The sequence below is a fragment of the Solanum tuberosum genome, unplaced genomic scaffold (genome assembly GCF_000226075.1).
Source record: "Solanum tuberosum cultivar DM 1-3 516 R44 unplaced genomic scaffold, SolTub_3.0 scf00239, whole genome shotgun sequence".
NCBI lineage: Eukaryota > Viridiplantae > Streptophyta > Magnoliopsida > Solanales > Solanaceae > Solanum > Solanum tuberosum.
The window spans coordinates 37122-61308 of NW_006239163.1; positions in this window are offsets into that span (position 1 = coordinate 37122).

Below are 24187 nucleotides of genomic sequence, written 5' to 3' on the forward strand. Positions count from 1 at the left end.
TTTAATTAATTGAAATACTCATTTGAGATATTTTTCATGTGAAGATTTCACAAATTTTAAAATTTATTAATTATTAAATCATTTCATTATTCAGGTATAATATTGAATTTTGTATTTTTAATTCACAATATTTAATCGTAATGTAATTTCTAAAAACTGTCTTGTAACATCTCGCAATTTGAAATAGCTTGGAAGAAGCTAAGAACTTGAAATAATCGTTTTTGGAAATAGTGACAAATCTGGAAATTTGTTTAAATTAGGAAAAGTGAGTTTTTGGTCAACTTCAAACGGTCATAACTTCTACCTCAGGATGATTTAGGTGTACTTATAGATATGGTTGGAAAGCTCTTAGAATGATCTTTCCAACGCCGCCAAGTTTTGCGCAATTCCGAGTTTGTATGAGTGAGATATTCCCTTTGGAAGTTGGGCTGTTCAAATAAGGAAATGTCCAATCCGGATTTTTTAAGGGGTATTTTAGTCTTTTCCTTGCCCTATTATTTTAATCCATTTTTAAGAGTTTAATATGGGTCAAATAAGATTTTATTCAGGTTTAGAAATTGGAAATTTACGCTAGGGCTTGGAGAAAGGAGAAAAGAGGAGAAAGAAGAAGAAAGGGCAAGATTCGTCAAGATCGATCCATTAAGTTGTTGTTTTCGTCAAGGATTTATTCCTACCAGGTATGTGAGGCTTTCATAACGTTGGGATCGTTCTCCCACGTGCCAAACATATTTATTTCAGTATGGATTCGTCCTAAAAGAGTTTAAAAGTTAAAGTTCTTGATATCTATTCTTGATTTTGATGTTGTTCTTGAATTTGGTTGATATGGGGAAGTTTCTGAGATCGTTACGTCGTATTATAGAGTCGTTTCGAGTTAGGTTCTTAGGTACATTTGTTGGGTATCTGTATCTAAAGGGAATTTGAGAAAAAGAATCAAGTTTGGGAGAATTGGGGCAAGAAAACGAAGAAGAAATTTCGTCGGACGAAATTTGACACTAGGGGCGCGTCGCGGAGCAGGTTCCCAGATTTGGAAATTTTTGTTTCGCGTTGCGGAGCTGACACAGAGTGTTCTGTCTAAAAAGTTGTCTTCGAAACCAAAAATTAAATATGCCTCCGCGTCGCGGACTCACCCTCATATTTTGATAATTCGGTCTTTTGTCATGTTTAGCTATGTAAAATCATTCCTAAACATCATGAGAACTTTCCTATCACAAATCACGATCCGTGAATCCATAATTCAATTCAAGAATCAGTTAAGAGTCAAGTCAAAAATTCAAGAGTTAAGTCAAGATAAGTTCTTAAAGTTTTCAAAAGTCTTTCACAAACATTTTAACTTTGTTTTAAGGCTTAAGTTCAAGTTAAGCAAAGAGTAAAGATTTGAAGTTTCATTTCTTCAAAGAAGTATATGGGAACTAACTATTCCCAAGAAGTTTGAAAATGTTTTCAAGTTTTGAGAAAGAAAAGGGAACATCGATTCCAAGAGAGCTTTTAAGCTAAGTCTTGAGTAATTACCTCAAACCAAAGAAAGAAGTTGTTTTAAAAACATATGAGCTAAGTATATTTTTGGGAGTAGTATTGAGCACCGATATGGGGATGCGAGTTCATATTAACTCAAGTCTCCATAAATCATGTAGCCATCATGGGTATTAATGGGTCATACTTTTTAGATGATCACATAAGTTAAGCTAGTGGATCCACTAAGTTAAGTAGTTCTATATGACGGCAAAGTATAGGACAGTCTGGCAACATGATGGTAAAGACGTTGTATCACCACTTAAGCTCATAGTGGTGGTTGTCGGTTAGAGAAACTCCCACAATAGTAATTGCATGGTTCCTCAAGGGGTTATGCTTAGTATGAATAGGGGTATGTGACTTCATTCATGCATTGCACAAGTAGACTTTGAGAGGGAGAATGGTATGTCTTTTATGAATTTATGATACAATTGGGTTTGTTATTGCATTTTCTTTAACGAACTAAGTTTATTCATGAGTTAAGAAGAGCCCAGGTAGGTGTTTCTTCCAGAATCTTTTCAAGCCTTTGTTATGTTTAGCATTCCAACTCGCATACTTGTACATTCAATGTACTGATGCCAGTTGGCCTACATAGTATTATGATGCAAACGCAGGTAACTAGGATCGGCATCCAGCGCATCGTTGATCCAGTGAGTAGTTCAGAGTCTGTTGGTGAGCCTCTTTGCATTCTAGAGGATCCCGTTTATTTGCTTTCTAGTCTTTCAGATGTTAGGATGATCGGGGGTCCTGTCCCGACATCCCTCCTTGTTTTAGAGGCTTCATAAGATAGTGAGTCAGATGTTAGTTCATTCGTCATCATTTTGTTATTGACTTATGCTCTCATTTGTTGCCATCTTGGCTAAGTTAAATGTATATTTTTAAAACATTATGAGTTTAGTTTTGAGACAGTTGAGTTGTTTAGCATGTGAATCTCTTTCTTAATGCTTATAGTCTTTCGCTGAGTTAAGTAAGCCAGGCCAAGGGTTCGCTTGGGGCCAACAATGGTTCTCGAGTGCCAGCCACGTCTAGGGTGTAGGCTCGGGGCGTGACATATCTAGAACGTAATTTCTATATAAAATGATTAAGAAAGTATCACAAGAATTTAAAATTTGAAATTTACCAGATTCCTACTCATCAAATTAAATTAAATTAAATTTAAAATTCACTCTTATGGATCCTGCTTATTAAATTAAATTATAGAAAACTCTAGATTTACTCTCTTGACTCCTACTCATCAAATTTAATACTTAAGAAAACATTACAAGAACTAAAATTCAAAATTTATTCTCTTTGCTTCTACTAGTCAAATTAAATTAAATTAAATTCTAAATTACCCTCCTTGGTCCTGGCTTCTACTTGTCAAGTTAAATACTTCAGAAAATATCACTAAAATTAAAATTTAACCTCTTGGCTCCTACTCATCAAATTAAATAAAAATTTAAATTTACATGCCTTGGTCCTGGCTCCTACTCATCAAATTAAATACTTGAGAAAATATCACTAAAATTAAAATTCAAAAATTTTACCCCTCTTGGTCCTGGCTCCTACTCATCAAATTAAATTAAATAAAACTCCAAATTACTCTCCTAGCTCCTACTCATCAAATTAAATGCTTAACAAAATACAAGAACTTAACTTCAAAATTTACCCTCTTGGCTCCTACTTATCAAATTAAATTAAATTAAATTCCAATTTTACTCTCACATGCACCTACTCACCAAATTAAATGATTAAAAAATTTCAGAAGAACTAAAATTTAAAATTTATCCTTTTTGACTCCTATTCATTAAATTAAATCAATTAAAATGTTGTAAAGAATGAGAGAAACTACTAATCCTCATGTATCCTACTCATTAAGACATAATGTATTAGCATAAGCTTGATAATTTTTATATATTTACAAACTAGTAAATGGGCCCGCGCTTCGCGCGGTTAGAATATTCTTCTTTAAAATTTATTAGAACAAATTTTTTCTTGTATTTTGATGTTATAGTATATTAATATAAATCTGTTTTTAAGAGTATAGAGGTTATTCAATTCTAGTTTACCATTTGTTTTATTAAAAGAAAAGGCAAAATTACAAATCATAACAGTATTTTCTCCTAGTTTACATAATTTAATTTTACAGATTCATTAATTTGCTTTTGAAATTTTACAATGGTTAGTTTATTTTTATCATCTATATGCTTGGTTACATGGTGTCTTTAATTAGAGAGTCAAATAAATATTTTTCTCAATTTTCTTCTTTGCAAATTTTGTTCGTATAACACTATCAATTACTTTCACAATATTATTTTTTTAATATATATATTTACCATTTGTTTTATTAAAAGAAAAGGCAAAATTACAAATCATAACACTATTTTTTCCTAGTTTATATAATTTAATTTTACAGATTCATTAATTTGATTTTGAAATTTTACAATGGTTAGTTTATTTTTATCATCTATATGCATGGTTACATAGTGTCTTTAATTAGAGAGTCAAATAAATATTTTTCTCAATTTTCTTCTTTGCAAATTCCGTTAGTATAAGCTACCTTATATGCTTCCCACACTCCTTTGATCGATTCTCCTAAAAATGTTTCCATGTATCTATACATAGTTTCTACATCTGTTTCACTATAATGATGTATGCAGCATAAACAAAACAAATCATTAGAGAAAATAGAACAAAATTTTGACTTTCTAAAAAACCAACAACTAGATATAATTTCTAAGGTACGAACCATAGTAGCAAATAAAATAACTGATAACAGTTCATTAGAAACAATATATAATCAACTAGAAAATCTTTATAAAGAAACAAAAGAAATTAAGTAATTCTATCATTTGACTTTATATTTGTTTTACTCCTGTTAATATTAACATTATTATGACAACAACAAAAAATCATATAAATTTTTAGGCTTGATCTCTTGGAGAAGAAAAGATTTCTTTGGAGAATGTTGTAAATAAATGTATTCTGTAAAAAGTAATTTGTGAATCTACAGTAGTTGGATTTACATAGAGTATGTACTAACAAATACTTATAACAATAACTTTACAAAAACATAAACAACAATGTTTAAAACATGTACTCAAAAACAACAATTAATATCATAAGCATTAATTAATGACTGTAAAAAAGCATACCAGGATCTGTAACAATAGAATGAAATGGAAATGGAAATGAAAAATTGAGCCCACTGAATGCACAGTGTCTCCTTGTCCGTGAGCCACTCAACGGGAGAAAAGTACACAAATATTTAATTTTGCAAAAGAAGAAGAAGAAGAAGTTCAGAATTTTCGTTACTTTAAAATTAAAATGAGAGGAAATCCCTTTATTTATAGACAACAAAGGGTAGTGTGAACAAATGCTTATTATGCCTTACCGTAAAGATCACAACTCTTTGGAAAAGTCACAACTTTTCGAAAAGGTCACAACCTTTCATAAATGTTATAACCTTTCATAAAAGTTGCGACTCTCCATAAAAGTTACAACTTTTGATAAAAGTCACAACTTTTGATAAAAGTCACAACTTTTGATAAAAGTCACAACTTTTGATAAAAGTCACAACTTTTGATAAAAGTCACAACTTTTGATAAAAGTCACAACTTTTGATAAAAGTCACAACTTTTGATAAAAGTCACAACTTTTGATAAAAGTCACAACTTTTGATAAAAGTCACAACTTTTGATAAAAGTCACAACTTTTGATAAAAGTCACAACTTTTGATAAAAGTCACAACTTTTGATAAAAGTCACAACTTTTGATAAAAGTCACAACTTTTGATAAAAGTCACAACTTTTGATAAAAGTCACAACTTTTGATAAAAGTCACAACTTTTGATAAAAGTCACAACTTTTGATAAAAGTCACAACTTTTGATAAAAGTCACAACTTTTGATGAAACTAACAAGTTATTATTTGTTTTGTGGGGTTCTTTTATCTGATGGTTTGAAGTTTTATTTCTGTATAACGTTGATCTTGATTTGATTGATTGATAATTGATATTTGATATTTGATATGATTTCTTCACTTGAGAATTTTCCTCTTTCATTTGCATTCTGAAACTAACAAGTTATTATTTGTTTTGTGGGGTTCTTTTATCTGATGGTTTGAAGTTTTATTTCTGTATAACGTTGATCTTTATGGTGAATGATACATTGCTTTTTCACTGTAAACTAGTGATGGACTGCAACAAAGAAGAGGCCATCATTGCTGAAGAGATGATGGGAAATAGAAAAAAGACATCAATAAAATCTACTGAAAATTGTGTAGTAAGTGCTTATCTACTTAGGCAGAATTTTCAGTGTCTCAACGAGGAAAACCAGACAAGATCTACGTGGCATAGACATCGTGCCAATTATCTACGTGATGAAGAACAAGATGCTTCATATCCCTCTCCTACTAAGGAGTACTCTGAGGTGAAACATTTGTCCTTTGAAGAGAGCTTGCAGAACACAAAGATGGAATTGAGACTGCAAAAGGAAGTGTAGATCTTCCTTCAGATGTAGGGTCTTATACTATGACTGAGTTGAAAACATTTGAATATGCAGATACAAATTTTAGTAATTTGGACAATGACAAGGACGAGTCATGCTTTAAGGCAGGGCAAGTATGGGCTGCCTATGACACCCTGGATGCCATGCCTAGATTCTATGCAGTCATCAGGAAGATTTTGTCTCCTGCATTTAAATTGTGCATAACATGGTTAGAGCCAGAGCTGCTAAGTGAAGATGAAACCAAATGGCTATCGGAGGAATTTCTAGCTTTTTGTGCTTGGTAAAGACTAGGAACCTCAGAAGACATTGAAGATCTTCCTATGTTCTCACATTTGGCATGTTCAAATGAATGGAAACAACTGGGATGCAATAGATATTTCCATTGGAAGGAGAAACTTGCCCCCTCTCTAAAGATTGGGATATGAACTGGTTTCCTCATCTTGGGAGCAATAAAAATTTTCAACTATGAGTTTATTGAGGTCCTGTCAAACTATGTTGATTCTATTGGCGTGCATGTTGCATACTTGGTTAAAACAAAAGGCTTTACTTGTCTTTTCCATCGAGCAGGAGATCTATTTCTAGTTTCTGCAATGGATATGTTTAGATTCTCTCATAGAATTCCTTCTATGAAGATGACAGGGATGGAGAGGGATGATGCTCCCGAAGGATCCTTTGAGCTAGACCCTTCCTCCTTACCTACTTACCAAGTAGACATTTCTGCTTCATCCATAGACCAAAGAGAGCCATCTAATTTCATGGATTCTGTAAATTCTGCTGAAATCTGGATTGCATCAGTACCTAATCAGGTTCCTGAACCCGAGTTTTACAAATTTTCTACAGAGAGATCACCGAAGAAGTTTCAATTCGGTGAATGTTGGGCGATATACAACAAGAAGATGCCTTACCCCATTACTATGGGCAGATAAAGAACATAGATATTCTCCTTTAGTTTGTATTGCATGTGGCATGGTTTTATGCATGTCCACTCCCTTAAAGTAAAATACAGTGGCATGATAAAACAATGCCAATTGGTTGTGGACTGTTTAAATTTCAAAACAGTAAGCCGAACAAAGATACAGTAAGCAACAACTTTTCATATGTAATAGCAGAAGAACCTATGAAGAGGGGAGTATACAATATCTTCTCTAGAAAAGGTGAAGTTTGGGCGATATACAAAATTTGGAGTGCTCAGCTCAAAGGTAATAATCTAGAAGATTTCGAATATGAGATTGTTGAAATTGTGGATGTTTCTGATAATTATGTAAACGTGAAGTTCTTATAGTGGGCTAAAGGCTTCAAGTCTATCCACAAGGCTCGAGTTGAAGAAGAAGAAGAGGCTGACAACGTAATGAAAACATCTGTATCCCAACATCTCAGGTTCTCTCATCGAATTCCTACTTTTCACTTGACAGCATAGAGAGTTGACAGTTTGCGAGGTTTCTGGGAGATTGATACAACAGGAATACTACTTTATTTACTGTGTACAGATTGAACAGATCCAATTGAGTACTATTGTAACTAATATGCAAATTGCAATTATAGTTCACAAACGAAAAAGTTGCTCTCATCAAATGTACTTTAACTGATCTTTATGCTTAGAAATAACTATTGAAGCTATCGTAACTCATGTGGTATTTTACCATTTAAAGTGAAAAGAATGTTCCAAATTGGGCATTTTAAATTATTGTATGAGATAAATACATTCAATTTCATACAAATTGAACAATGTTTTTGAAATTTCTCCAATGAGGTTGTCATGTAAAAGATTTAAAACTTGTATGGCACTTAAGTTTCCAAACTTAATAAGAATTTAACCACTTAATTGATTAGATGAAAGATCAATTCCATACATGTGTAGAGTGTACGGTATTATTTTCATAATTAAGAAAATATATGTTGTTGTGAATTTTACTTCCAAGTCGATCTAAAAATTTTTACCATCAGTATCAAGAGCAGGATAATCAAGACAATTTATCAATGGAGAAAAATCCAATTATTTCTCAACTATTTTGAGTGGATAAAAACATTGGAAGCAACTAAGAATAAGGGAGGCAACAAATGCTCTGAGGCCTTACATAAATGTTGAAACCCAAGCAGCTGTTCTGGCAGCATTTCAAGAGTTAGTAGGACCGGCAGAGATCAATCCTATGCAATAAAATTGATAAAAAAAAAAGGTATAAGTAATTGAGAAAGATGAAGCAAAAGATCTATTATTAATCGATTAAGAACTCTATTAACAGAGTCTCTATTAGAGAGTCCCTCCTACTATGGAAACTTAACCAACAAACTAGGAAACTAATAAAACAAACTCCTAAATTAGTGGATAGATATCTAACAATCTATGCAGTAAAACACTAAGCAGTAACAACGTGTGTCGAGTGCAGTAACAATAATAACGTTCTAATACACCTCCCTCAAGCTAGATGGGGTGCAACAACACCTAGCTTGAAAAAATGGCGATGGAAGTAGCTCTTGGAAAGCAGCTTAGTGAGAGTGTCAGCGAACTGATCAAAACTAGGAATGTGACTGAAGATAAGGCGTTTATTAGCAACCTATTGGTGAACGTAGTGAAAGTCAACAACTATATGCTTCATGCGGCTGTAAAGATTGTTGTTCTCGTATACGTAGGTGACACCAAGGTTGTCACACAAATATTGTAGGTGGTGTGGGTATATGAACATGGAGTTCCTTGAGAAGATTTGTCACCCAAGTGGTCTCCCCAACGACACTAGCAACAACTCGATACTCTGCTTCAGTACACGAGCAAGCAATGGTACGTTGTTTTTTGGTTGACCAGCTAACTAGAGTACTAAGGCCAATAAAAATAACATAACCTGTTGTGGAACTTCTATTAGTGATGTCGCCAGCTCAGTCAGCATCAAAAAACATTGATAGATTAAGACCGGTGCTTGGAGCAATTTGAAGGCTATTGAGATAGCGAAGGAGGCGTTTAACAACATTCTAGTGAGTTTCAGATGGAGCATGCATAAATTGAGACAATTTGTTCATTAATAAGAAATATCAGGCTTTCTAAAAGACAAATATTGCATTTTGTCACGCTCCGAGCCTACACCTTGGATGTAATTGGCACTTGAAAACCATTCCTGGTTCCCAAGCGAACCCTTGGCCTGGCTCACTATTCGGCGGAAGACATTACTTGAACAAAATGGAAACTCATGATGCAAAAATAACTTTAAAAATATTTAACTTAAACTCAACTCTAATAATCGTCTAAAAATAATTTAACAAGTATTAGTTAAATGCCTCATGAACTCAAAAACATTACAACAACAAAGGAAAAAAATGATAGGCTCCTCGACCTTCAAACTATCTATGAAGCCTTTACTATTACAGAAGGATTATCGGGAACAAGACCCATGACATCCTAATAAGCTGTAAACAAAGTGGAACCCTCCGGAAGCAAGGAGGATCATCAAAGCTAACTGGAACTGCAAGTGGTCTCAATGGAGCATCTGTTGATAACTCTGAATATCTGTATAGCATCATAAAAAGATACAGGCCAAATGGCGTAAGTACATTGAATGTACTAGCATGTAAGGGGAATTCTAAAGCATAAAAATAAGCTTGAACGGATAGAAAAAAAACATACTTGCCTCCTCTCAAACTCACTCAACTCAACTCAAACTCCCCTCAAGGATAGGATACTCATCTCAAGGATAAGATAATCAACCCAAAGGTAAGATAATCAACTCAAAGATAATCGACTTAAGATACTAAACTCAAAGATACTCAACTCAAGATACTCAGCTTAAGATACTCAACTGAAGGTACTCAACTCAAGATACTCAAGGATAAAGCAACAATAAAAGGTGCAATATATTGAAAGTATTTAAAATAGTAGATAATACTCCCTCCATTTCAGAAAGAGTGGCCTAGTTTGACTTGGCACGGAGTTTAAGAAAATAAAGAAGACTTTTGAATCTTGTGGTCCTAAATTAAAGTTATGTCAAATGTACAAAATTGTCCTTTCAGCTTGTGGTCTTAAACATGCCACGTGGAAAGCCGAAAGTAAAATGTTACCAAAAAAGGAAAGAGGTCATTATTTTTGAAACAAACTAAAAAGGAAAGGAAGTCATTCTTTTTTAAACGGAGGGAGTATCTCAATTGTATGTAAAAATACAATAATAACTCAATTGTATGTAAAAAATACAATTATAACTCTTATTTGGGAGATTCTCTAATCGACAACCATCACTATGAGCTATGTGATGATACGTTGTCTCACCCATGCTGCCAGAACTGTCCTATACTTTGCCAGTGTATAAGACATCCTCAACTAAGTGGATCCACTGAGCTATGGTAAAAAGCAATAAGGAATCATCTAAAAAGTATGACCCTTTACCCATGTTGGCATACATGGTTTATGGGGGCTGTCAGTTGTCTGAACTCTCCCCCATATCGGTGTTCAATACTACTCTCAATAATATAACTCATGCTCATATGTTTAAAAAAATATTTCCTCATCCTCAAACTTTGAGATTATTACTCGAAAGTTTCTCTTAAAAGTAGTGCTCAAAACTCCTCATGAACTCATTTGGAAATCAAAGTTTTCTCTCATTTTAAATGTAAAAACATTTACTCTTGGGAATACTTTGTTCCCTTATATTAATTTTGAAAAATGAAACTTGACTCTCCTCAGCAGTCATGTCATCATGCCAACTCAACATGAATTAACAACTCATGAGGAAGATTTTGAACAAAAAATGAAGAGATCTCGATAAGTCATGTCGTATTGGAATAGAGTCAAATGAGTGTCGACGGTATCTTTATTATGAAGTAGCACTTAATGCTATAAATGGTGATGAGGATCTTGAATTCAAATCTGTCATATAAGATGGACAGATAAATGATTGGCCAAATAAAATGCACTATTCAAGTATACTTTGTTTCACTGAGAAAAGTGATGTTTTTGAAAAAGTGAATGCTTTTGAACTTATAGTTCATAGATAAATATATAATGTCAGTGGGGTACAAAGGAATCATTGTGTGAAAGTATGACCGTAAAATATAAAGTATGGTTTGTGCCTCGGGGCATAAAGAGTTTTTGGAAAAGTTCTGACATTATTAAATAGAGATATATTTTCAGTGGTGGATGCAATGAGATTTGTTTCAGTCTGGCAATAGATGAAATACCTAAATATGTATAATGAATGATTATTATGTCTAACTAGATGATGGAGGTTATATGAAAATATTTGAAGGATTTTTAAGAGGTCTTAAATAAATTCCATTGAGTACCCATTGGTTTTGAGATTGTTTAACACATAGAAATAATCTTTTTGATCTCATAAGAATGATTAGAAAATATCATGTGTTAATGCAATTGATGCACTTAAAGATTGATGGTTATGCAAATGCTAGAAGATTATTTGATCTACATAAAGAAAGTTATGTGAAGATATTGTCATATTATTAATCAAGTTATGCCATGAAACTAACAAAGCAAGTGACTCAACACATAGAAGATGTGTGATTTTCTTTGAGAACAAAGGACGAGTTTCAATAAAATTGAAATGATCAATCTCCGAGTCAATTTTTTTGATTATGTAAATGAAAAATATTTATTTGATCCACGTAAATCTTGATCGCAAATGAGATATTTGTTTACATGTGGAAGCACAACAATATCTTGGCATTCAAAGAATCAAACACTAGTAACCACTTCTTCAAAAATTTTGCAGAAATAATATTGATCTATGAAGTAAGTCGGGAGTGTGTTTGGTTGGAATCATGACCTGCCATATTAAGGAAATATGTGATTTTCCATTGGAAAGGGATATTCCAGCCAGCATATACGAAAATAATGTATAGCTCTATTGAAGGGATGCTACAATAAAAGGAGACCGAACCAAAACATATTTCACAGAAATTATTTTTCACACATGATCTTCAACAAAATGGTGAGATAGACGTTCAAAAGAACAGTTCAAGCTATAATCTTGTATAATTATTCACTAAGGATTGTCAGTATCAATATTTGAGAAGTTGATATATAAGATTGTAATGCATTGTCTCCGAGATATCAAGTAATGTTTTCATCAGAGGGAGTAAATACATGTTGCACTCTTTTTTCCTTGGCTTAGGTTTTGCTCCAATGGGTTTTCCAGGCAAGGTTTTTAATGAGGCAACAACCAAGACGTATTACAAGATATACGTACTCTTTTTCCTTCACTAAAATTTTTCCCACATGATTTTTCCTTATATGGTTTTAATGAGGCATATTATCAGACTTTCAAGAGAGAGTATTGTAATATGTTTATGTGGATGTCCATAACTTCAAGGTGTAATTACATCATAATGTATAGAACTCCCAAACCTCCATAAATTTTTCCCTTGATATTCCTCCATAAGTAACCTACATGGTTACTGTCTCCATAACTTTCATGGTTAATGTCATGTTTATAACTAACCTTTTGTATGCCTCTATGTAATACTATAAATAGAGGCATTAGAGTTCATATTGGATACACTTGAAGATTTGGTTATCAATTGAATATTTGGAAGAATAAGAAAAGCTTTCTTCTCTTGTCTCTCTATTTCTATTGCTTTCATCTTCTATATTTCTTGTCTTATTTTGTTTTTGTTTTATACCAAAATTTTAAATTTTAGTCCTTGTGATACTTTTTAACCATTTATTTGATGAGTAGGAGCTAAGAGAGTAAACTTAGAATTTTATTTAATTTACTTTGATGAGTAGGAGCATAGAGGGTGTATTTAAATTTAATTTAATTTAATTTATTAAGTAGGAACCAAGTAAATTTCAAATTTTAATTCTTGTGGTATTTTCTTAATCATTTCATATACAAAGTGAGTTACATCTAGATTTTTTTAAAAAATGACATTATTCTTAAACATGGATTATCAATACAAATTTAATATAATACATGAATAATTAAATGATTTAATAATTAATAAATTTTAAAATTTGTGAAATCTTTAGATTCAAATCGAATGACTATTTCAATTAATTAAAAATTGAAGGTTCTTAATAAAATATTATAGGGATTAGTATCACGATTTTTTGATATTTCAGGAGCTAAAAAAAAAAATAGTATGTAACAACATAAAGTTAAAATGATTTAAAAAATATTTTTGACTCTTATAAATACTTATTTTACTATGAATTGAAGAAGTTTGACCAAAATATGGAGGTCCAAATTTGAAAGTCAACCACTTATACAAAGGATATCTAAGTAGAGATCCAAAATATTCTACTACCATTTATGTAAAACTAATAAGAAGAGATCCAAAATATTCTACTACCATTTATGGAAAATTACTTATTTTACATGAGTTCATTCTTACCAAAAAATATGGTAATTGATCACTATAAATATACTCGTGGTCTCAGTACTCTACATCATATTTTCTTACATCCATAAAGTAGAAGTTATTTCATGAAAAGAAAGATTAAGGTTACTAACATAGATAGGATGTTGAAAAACTCCCATTAAATTTTTTTGAAGATTGTTGAGCTTCTACAACTGAGAGACATCTTGGAGGCATGAAAGAAGTTGAAGATGTGGCGAAGCAACAAATGGAGCATGTTATTGCATTTCCATATCAAATCCTTGGAAGTGCATTGGCTCCTCTAGGGATGAGTAAAAATTTTCTTCAAGTTTCGATGTTGGACCAAATAGGTTTTATTAAATTTATCATTTTTATGATTTGATTTTACTTTTCAGTATGTTTATCCTAATATGAAATGATATAAATTTATGTCATTTATTTAGTGTGTGATAATTTTACAATTAGTTCAATGTCGATAAATGAAAAATTAACACATACTAAATAAAAGACAAGTTTTATTTCATTTCATATGAGGATAAACATACTGAAATGTAAAAGTCAAATCATAAATATGGTAAATTTAATAAGACCTAGTTGGTCCTACATCGAAACTTGATGAAATTTTTTACTCATCCTTAGAAGGAGCCAATGCATTTCCAAGGATTTGATATGGAAATGCAACACCACGCTCCATTTGTTGCTTCGCCACATCTTCAACTTCGTTCAATTTTTCCTTCACGATCTAGCTCAGGTGTTGAAGCTTAACATTCTTCAATTTTTTTAATTGGAGCTTTTAGCATCTTTTCTATGTTAGTGACCTTGATTTTTTTTTTCCGTGTCAAAACTTCTACATTGAGAATGTAAAAAAATATGGTGTAGAATATCGATACCATGAGTATAACTATAGTGATCAATTATCATGTTGTTTGGTAGAGTGAACTCATGCACAATAAGTAATTGAGTACTATTGTAACTAATATGTAGATTGCAATTATAGTTCACAAAGGAACAGATCCAGCAGGAATACCTGAAGAAGCATCTATTTTTTTTAGTTCACTATTTAAGTAGAAAGAATGTTGCAATTGAGTACTATTGTAACTACTATGCAGATTACAATTATAGTTCACAAAGGAAAAAGTTGCTCTAATCAAATGTACTTAACTGATCTTTATGCTCAGAAATAACTATTGAAGCTATCGTAACTCATGTTGTATTTTACCATTTAAAGTGAAAAGAATGTCTGAAATCGGGCATCTTTAATTATTGTATGAGATAAATGCATTCAATTTCATACAAATTGAAGAACGCTTTTGAAATTTCTCCAATGAGGTTGTCATGTAAAAGATTTAAAACTTGTATGGCACTTAAGTTTCCAAACTTAAATAAGAATTTAACCACTTAATTGATTAGATGAAAGATCAATTCCATACATGTGTAGATTGTACGATATTATTTTCATAATTAAGACATGTGTATATTTTGTTGTGAATTCTAATTTCAAGTCGATCTTAAAATTTTTACCATTAGTATCAAGAGTAGGATAATCAAGATGATTTATCAAAGGAGAAAAATCCAATGATTCTCAACTCTTTTGAGTTGAAATAAACAATTTTGAAAACATTGACAACAATCAAGAATCAAGGAGGCAACAAGTGCTGAGGCCTTGCGTAAATGCTGAAACACTAGAAACTGTTCTGGCAGCATTTTAAGAGTTAGAAGAGTTAGCAGGATCGACAGAGATCAATCTTATGCAAAATATTGATAAGAAGCAATCCATGATTAATGTTCCTACATGTTTTTGACAAGCACAATAATGTCACACGTCTACAATGATAATTATGAATAACTAAATGACTGTCAACAACATAGTAGACAGATATTTTGTCAAGGACGACATTGCATGGCTAAAACGATATTTTGAATAATCAAGTGACTGCCGATGATGCATTACCACTTTGCATATATAAATAATGTGTACGTATGCATGATATGTGTGTGTATACCAACAGTTCAAACAAGATGCTTCACCTAGGACGTACTTCTGATAATATATGTGTGTATGTATATTAATAGTTTAACAACATGCTATTACTAGCCAAAAAACAAGTCTCGACAATTTCTAAATTTGCATTCAAACAAAACTTTATACAAAATAGATAAAATAATGGGTCCATACGCGCATGGATAACCACTATATGCATCTAAGAGATGCGATTTTAAAAGTTCAATTGTTTTAAATATAATCCATATTTGCTTATACTTCTCTTATTAATGATTGTGAGTTGTTAATGCAACAAATGGGAACCCATAGATAATCCATATTAATGTTTCCAAAAGGAAGAAGGGGAAGCTGATGTGTAAAATGGATTGAGAAAAAACATTTGATTGAATTGAATGATTCTTTGTTTATTATACTTTGCGATTCTTTAAATTTTCTCCAAAAATTATTAATTGTATAACTAACAGTAACATAGCTATCCCTTTTAATGGTACCCAAACAAATTATTTTGCAGCATTAGGGGGCATTCATTAAGGATTAAAATTATTGGCTTAACTTTCCTCTTGCTTGATTCAAATTTCTTCATTTCATTGATGTTGTGTGTTTCTTTTTGCATTGGTATAAAGCTCTTTTTTATGGTGAACAATTAGAAAGAAGTTTATTTGATGATGAACAACATGTACACCGCTTGGTGACCACATTCATCTTCATCAACGATGGTGCCTGGCTCTTGGCTGAACCCCATAAACATATACATTCTATATAAAACAACTTATTTATTTTTGTAGATTTCTTGAGTCTAATTTTCTCTCGGCAATAGTAGTGAAGGAATATAATTGATATACTAATTCTTTATAAAACTACTCATTAATTACATTTTAAAATAGTTTGATCATATCACAATATGATTTTGATATATTTTTGAGAAAGAGTTTATAAAACATGATTAGTATAACAATCGAGTATGCCATCAATGTTTAAGCATTATGGTATCTAGTTATGCCATCAATATTTATGAAGTATGACTACCCGAGTCATCAATGATCATATCACAATATGATTTTGATATATTTTTGAGAAAGAGTTTTTAAGTATGAATTGAGCAAGAGTATAAAGAGAACTAAGTATTCCCAAATGTATCAGTTTTTACATTGAAAAAAAAAGAAACTTTGATTTCTAAATGAGTTCAAAAGATATTTCAAGAACAGTTACCTCTTTTAAGAGGGTAGTTTGAGCAATTATCTCAAATCAGAGGAAGATTTATGTTTTTAAACATATGAGCATGAGTTAATTATATATATATTATTGGCAGTAGTATTGAGCACCGATATGGGGAAGAGTTTAGACAACTCAAATCCTCATAAACCATGTATGCCAACATGGGTAAAGGATCTTACTTTTTAGATGATTCCTTATTGATTTTAAGCATAACTTAGTGGATCCACTTAGTTGATGTGTTCTATACCCTGGCAAGGTATAAGACAGTTCTGGCAGTTTGGGCAAGACGTTGTATCATCACGTAACTCATAGTGATGGTTGTCGGTTAGAGAATCTCCCAATAGAGTTTAAGTGTATTTTTATATATAACTTATTATGTTGAGTTCAGAGATGAGAAAGTATTTTGTAAAGCTTTAAATGATTTAACTCCTTTATTTCTCTAAATTAAGCTTGAGTACATTGTTATCTATTGCAGTCCTTTCTTTCAGTTTTTTTTTATTTAAATATATTACATAATCGTACATTCAAGGTACATATGTCATTCGACATGCATCTTTTAATGATGGAGATACAGGTTCTTAGGATCCTAAACAAGAGTCCGTTGAGATCACTTCATTCTCTCGTCAGCTTTTGAGTGAGACCTCCTTTCTTTTGGAGGACTTTAATTTTATGAGTGATTAGTAGAATTTTGAGTAGTTGTGAGTCTTGTCCCAACACTCATCTTTGTACAGTTGAGGCTTCATTGATAGACAGTTTTAAAGAGTCTTTCAGTTGTCAGATACTTTGTTTAAAACTTACATTTCATACTTAGTATATTCAGCAAAGTTTTGAGATTATAAACTATTTTTAAACATTTCTTTCAATTTGATGTTTATGTATGCTTGAGTTAGTCTTCCGCTTGTAGTCAGTCATGATGAGGGTTCGCTTGAGGGCGATCAATGGTTCTCGAGTGTCAGCCACATTCAGGGTGTAGGCTCGGGATCGTGACACCTTTGGCGGTGTTTCTAGGTTAAATAACTCTGTTTGAACTTGAATGTTTTCTCGAAGTACAGCTATCTGTGCGTTCTTTCCATGATGTGCTTTGCCTAGGGTTGCTTCTTGTGCCATTTGTGCCCTCAAGGTCGATATGCGTAAAGTCTTCCCCATTGCCAGCGCACATTAGTTAACATGCGCTGAGAGAGAATGCATAGAGAGAGAAGGTTCAACTATTAGTTTATTATTGGGATCCAAAATCTTCTTTACCATTTATGAAAAATAACTTATTATACATGAGTTCATTCTTACCAAACAATATGATAATTGATTACTATAAATATACTCGTGGTATCAATATTCTACGTACATCATATTTTCTTAAATTCTCAAAGTAGAAGTTTTGTCATGGAAAAACAGATCAAGATCACTAACATTGAAAGGATGCTTAAAACTCCCATTAAAAAAATGATCTAAAAGTGTAAATTTTTATGGAAATAAAAGAACCCCAAAACAAACAAAAACATAAAAAGATGACTCTTAGAATGATTGAAACAAACAAGAACTTGACTTTTATTTCTTTACAAAAAAAATACTAGAGATTTGATAAAGTAACTTACATTGAAGTTGATAACTTGGTCGTTTGAGAATAGAAATGAAAGAGGATTGGAGGCAAAGGGGAGAGTGAAGAAATTTTTATGTATAGGAAAATTCTCAAGATTATGGTAATACATTATGTCTTGATGAGTAGGATCCGGGAGGATTAATAATTTTCCTTATTCTTCACAAAATTTTATTTGATTTAATTTGATGATAGGAGTCAAAAATGATAAATTTGTTGTAAATATATTTATGTGGATGTCCATAACTTCAACATGTAATGACATCATAATGTATAGTAACTCCCAAACCTCCATAACCTCCCCCCTTGATATTCCTCTATAACTTACATGGTTAATATCATGTTTATGACAAACCTTTTGTATGCCTCTACGTAATATATAAATAGAGGCATTAGAGTTAATATTGGATACATTTGAAGATTTAGTGAACACTTGCATACTTGGAAGAATAAGAAAAGCTTTCATCTCTTGTCTCCCAATTTCTACCGCTTTCAACTTCTATATTTCCTGTCTTATTTTGCTTTAGTTTTATAACACGTTATCAGCATGAGTCTCTAATATTATTTTCGTGATTACTTTTAAGTTCTTCTAGTAAAAGAAGAAAATATAATATTTACTTTCATCTCCTGGGTACTGCTGTAAATAGTATCTCAAAGCTTAAGATGTTATGCAGTGCAAATTACATGACATAAATCATGTATTATGTTTCAATTTTCCTCTTATTGATTTATGATTTTTTTTGTCATCCCGTTTTGTGTTAAAATTTATGGATAAATTATAACATTCAATTGATGATATGAATATTTGTTGTAAACTATAAATTTGAATTTCATATCGGTTGGCATAACCGCTTGGTCATTCCGGTTAAAATGTGATGCAAAAGAAATTGAGAATTCGCGTGACTTATGTTGAAGAAATAAAGATTCTTCAAAATTTCTCTTGTGCTGCTTCTTCTCATGGTAAAATGATCATTGTACTAACAAAGGTTGGGATTGTATCCCCTGAACTTATTTGAAACCTATTAAAAGGTGAACATGGGCCCGTTCACCTGCCATGTGGACCACTTACCATTATGACTTACTAGATGCATCTATGGTATGGTCACATGTGCATTTGTTATCAACTTACAAGTTGGTTTTCGTAAGGTTGTTTGCTCGAATTGTTAAATTAAAAGCACAGTTCCAAAGTATAAAATTATGTTGATAATGCTGGTTGGTTTAGCAGAAATTGTATGCCTCCATTTATAATTAGACCTTTGATTATGAGAACAAATCTAACAAATAAAATTTAGTAAACGATGAGTTTATTTAACATATATGCATCAAGCCAACAAGGTTCTCCCATCACAATTGGTTCAAGGTCGGGAACCAATAGTTTCCATATAAAAATTTGATGTGTGCACATCTGATTTTATTGTTCTACCATACACAAACATGAATCCCCAAGTGAGGTTGGATAAATGTTAGATTTCCTAACATTAGGGTGAGATATGATTAGCAACTGAAAATTATGTGTGGGGTGAATTATCTAGATCCTCGTTAAAAAATGTGAACTTGAAGTTCAAAAAATAATTTATTTACAAAATATTGCAAATAATTTGCCAGATGTATTAGCTGACCCAAAATTGTAATTAAGCTGCAAATGTTCCAATATATTTATGTGGATGTCTATAACTTCAAGGTGTAATTACATGATAATGTATTCCATAACTTTCATGATTAATGTTATGTTTATAACTAATCTTTTGTATGCCTCTATGTAATACTATAAATAGAGGCCTTAGAGTTCATATTGGATACGCTTGAAGATTTAATTACCAATTGAATACTTAGAAGAATAAGAAAAGCTTTCTTCTCTTGTCTCCCAATTTCTATTGCTTTTATCTCTATATTTCTTTTCTTATTTTGCTTTAGTTTTATAACAAAACTTTAAATTTTAGTCATTGTGATACTTTTAACCATTTATTTGATGAATAGGAGCTAAGAGAGTAAAATTAGAATTTTATTTAATTTACTTTGATGAGTAGGAGCGTAAAGGGTGTATTTAAATTTAATTTAATTTATTGTGTAGGAACCAAGTAAATTTCAAATTTTAATTCTTGTGGTATTTTCTTAATCATTTCATATAGAAAGTAGGTTACATCTAGATTGTTTTTAAAAATGACATTATTCTTAAATATATATTATCAATACAAATTTAATATAATACATGAATAATTAAATAATTTAATAATTTAATAATTAATAAACTTTAAAATTTGTGAAATCTTCATATTCAAAATATCACGAATGACAATTTCAATTAATTAAAAATTGAAGGTGCTTAGTAAAATATTATATGGATTAGTATCACGATATTTTGATATTTTAGGAGCTAAAAACAAATATAGTATGTAACAACATAAAGTCAAAATGATTTAAAAATATATATTTGACTATTATAGATACTTATTTTACTATGAATTCAAGAAGTTTGGCCAAAATATGAAAGTCCAAATTTGAAAGTCAAATCGCTTATATAAAGGATATCTAAGAACAAATCCAAAATATTCTACTATCATTTATGGAAAACTAATAAGAAGAGATCCAAAATATTCTACTACCATTTATGGAAAACTATTTATTATACTCATTCTTACCAAACAATATGATAATTGATCACTATAAATATACTCGTATTCTACATCATATTTTCTTACTTTCATAAAGTAGAAGTTATTCCATGAAAAGAAAGATTAAGGTCACTAACATAGAAAGGATGCTGAAAACTCTCATTAGAAAAAGTTGAAATTGTTGAGCTTCTACAACTGAGCAAGATCTTGGAGGCATGAAAGAAGTTGAAGATGTGGCGAAGCAACAAATGGAGCGTGTTATTGTATTTCCATATCAAATCCTTGGAAGTACATTTTCTCCTCTAGGTATGAGTAAAAATTTCGTTAAGTTTCGATGTTGGACTGAATAGGTTTTATGAATTTTTTCATATTTATGATTTCATTTTACTTTTCAGTAAGTTTATCCTAATATGAATTGATATAAAACTTGTGTCATTCATGTCACGCCCCGAGCCTACACCCTGGGCGGGACCGGCACTCGAAGACCATTGCTGGCCCCCAAGCGAACCCTTGGCCTGGCTTTCTTAACTCAGCGGAAACTTAACTCAATGCAATAACTCCATGTAATGAAAGGTCATAAAACAACCTAACTGATAAAATCTGGCCAAAAAGGCAACTCATGTCTCAAATTAGAATATATTTACATATATATATATATATATATATGAGAGACTCAATACTAACTGACTGTCTATGAAGACTCTATAACACTTAGATGGATGTTGGGACAGACCCCGCAACATCCTAATAAAGCAAAACTTAAGAAAACAAAATAACCGAGTCTTCCGGAATGCAAAGAGGCTCACCACTGACTCTGGAGTGCTCAGCCGGATCAACAGCGTGCTGGATGCTGATCCTGGGTACCTGCGTATGCATCATAAGACGATGCAGGCCAACTGACATCAATACATTGAATGTACGAGTATGAGAGCTGGAAAGCTAAACAACAACTTAAGCTTGAAAGGAGTACAAGAGAACACTCACCTTGGCTCTATTCAACTAATGAGTAACTGGACTCAATATAAAGCAATAAGACACATCCAATGTATAAAGCTTATAAAACAGTGTAAACAACTTAGTTCGTTAAGGATAAAATGATAACAAACTCAACTTTACTTATATAAAAGTAATATAATTTTGTGGGAGGTTCTTTAACCGACAACCACCACTATGAGCCCTAGTGATGATACAACATTTTACCTCACGTTGCCCAAGGACCATCCTATACCTTGCCGTGATATAGGACCTTACTTTACTTAGTGGATCCACTAGCTTAACTTACGTGATCATCTAAAAAGTATGACCCGTTAAATCCCATGTTTGGCTACATGGTTCTTATATATGGAGAGTTGAGTTAATACGAACTCGTGTCCCCAATTCGGTGCTCAATACTACTCCTAAAAATATACTTTGGCTCATATGTTTTAAAACAAACTTCTTTCTTTGATTTGAGATAATTACTCAAAGCTTAGCCCAAAGGCTCTTTTGGAATCAATGTTCCCTTTTCGTTGCTCAATTGTGCAAACATGCATAAACTTCTTTGGGAATACTTAGTTCCCCAATAACTTTTGAGAAAATGAACTCAACTTTATACTCTTGGCTTAACTTGAAACTCTATACTCTTTACTTAACTTGAAACTCAATAATCTTTACTTAACTTGAAACTTGAGCTTTAAAATGAAGTTAAAATGTTCAACAAAGACTCTTGAAAAACTTTAAAGACTCGCTTCTTAACTTTAAAACTTGACTCTAACTTCACTTGACTTGGATCCTAACTTTCCTCGAATTGGATTATGAATTTTCAAGGTGTATGATCACACGTTTATGGATGAGTTTGGGATGTTTAGATGTACCTTAGAGTATTGGAAACAATTATAAAACATAGGTACATTAGCAAGGAACATGTATGAAAAAGTGGGGAATGAAAGGGAAGGATTGGCGTCCTTGGCGCTATGTGAGGTGCGGGGAGCCAGCCCTCAAATTTTAGAGGGGCCTGCTGGGAGTTCTGCCAGGCGCGCCACCCCAAGGGGGAAAATTCAGAACCCCTTTTTGGGGGCGCTAGCTGGCGCGAGCCCCAGCCCTTTTCCCCCAAAAATCCGACTTTTTCCCCTTGTTTTCCAACTCTAAACCCCTTAACTTCAAATGTTCCATCCCCAAACACTTAGAATCATAAAAACCCTCAACATATAATAGATTCAACTCAAAACACAACCGGAAACATGTACCAAACCAACAAGAACTTCAACAACACAACCACAGGAATTCAACAACCACAATCAATCTTTTCTCGGAAATAAAACGAGTTTGGCGTGTGGGGGAAAGAACCAACCCAACACTATGATCTCACATACCTTAATAGGGATCACCCCCGATGAAAACCACGACGATCTTGACGAAATCCTTGCTTCTTCTTCTCTTTCTCCTCTTCTTTCTCTCTTCTCTCCAAAACCCTAACTCTCACTTTTAAAAACGGAAAACTGATTTAAAATCAGTCTAACACCTCAATATAACCAAAATAAATGGCTAGGGAAAAGAACAAAATACCCTTACAAATTCGGACTAAACTGCCCTGTGCGGCTGTGCCAACAACCCAACTTCCAAAGGGCCTAACTCACTCATACAAACTCGGAATCGAGCAAACTCGGCGGCGTTGGAAAGATCATTCCAAGGGCTTTACAAACATAAATGGAACTACGCCTAACTCATCCTTATGTTGGAGTTATTACCGTTAAAATTTGACCAAAAACTCATTTTTTTTCCATACTTAGTAAATTTCCAGATTTTGAATATTTCCAAAAATGACTAATTCCAATTCCAAGCTTCTTCATCGTTATTTCAAATTGCAAGACATCACAATATCTTCCCCTTGGGAACATTCATCCTCGAATGAGGTTACTCTTACTAGGCTAAGGGCGTAACATCAACTCAAACACCCAACAAGCAACCATGCAAACAACAACAACAACAACAACTACATGCTCACTATAAATTAAAGAGCACTAAGAAGGAAATTAGTACCTTGATCTGCATTTCCTCCAGATTCAAAGAGATATGGATATCTCTTCTTTATGTCCTCTTTGGCTTCCCAAGTAGTTTCCTCGACAAATTGGTTCCTCCAAAGGACCTTGACTGCTGCTACATCTTTCGTTCTCAACCTGCGAACTTGGCGATCTAAAATCTGAACAAGAATCTCCTCATAAGTTAATCCATCCTTGATCCAACTCATAAGCTACATTGCCAACCCTCTTGTCTATGCGATAAGGTCCAATATACCGGGGACTAAGTTTCCCCTTCTTACCAATCCTCATAATTCCCGTCACGGGTGAAACTTTTAAATATACCCAATCATCTACTTCGAACTCTAACACACTTCTCTTAACATCAGTGTAGGATTTTTGACGACTCTGTGCCGTTTTCAACCTCTCTTGAATCACTTTCACCTTCTCCATAGCTTGGTG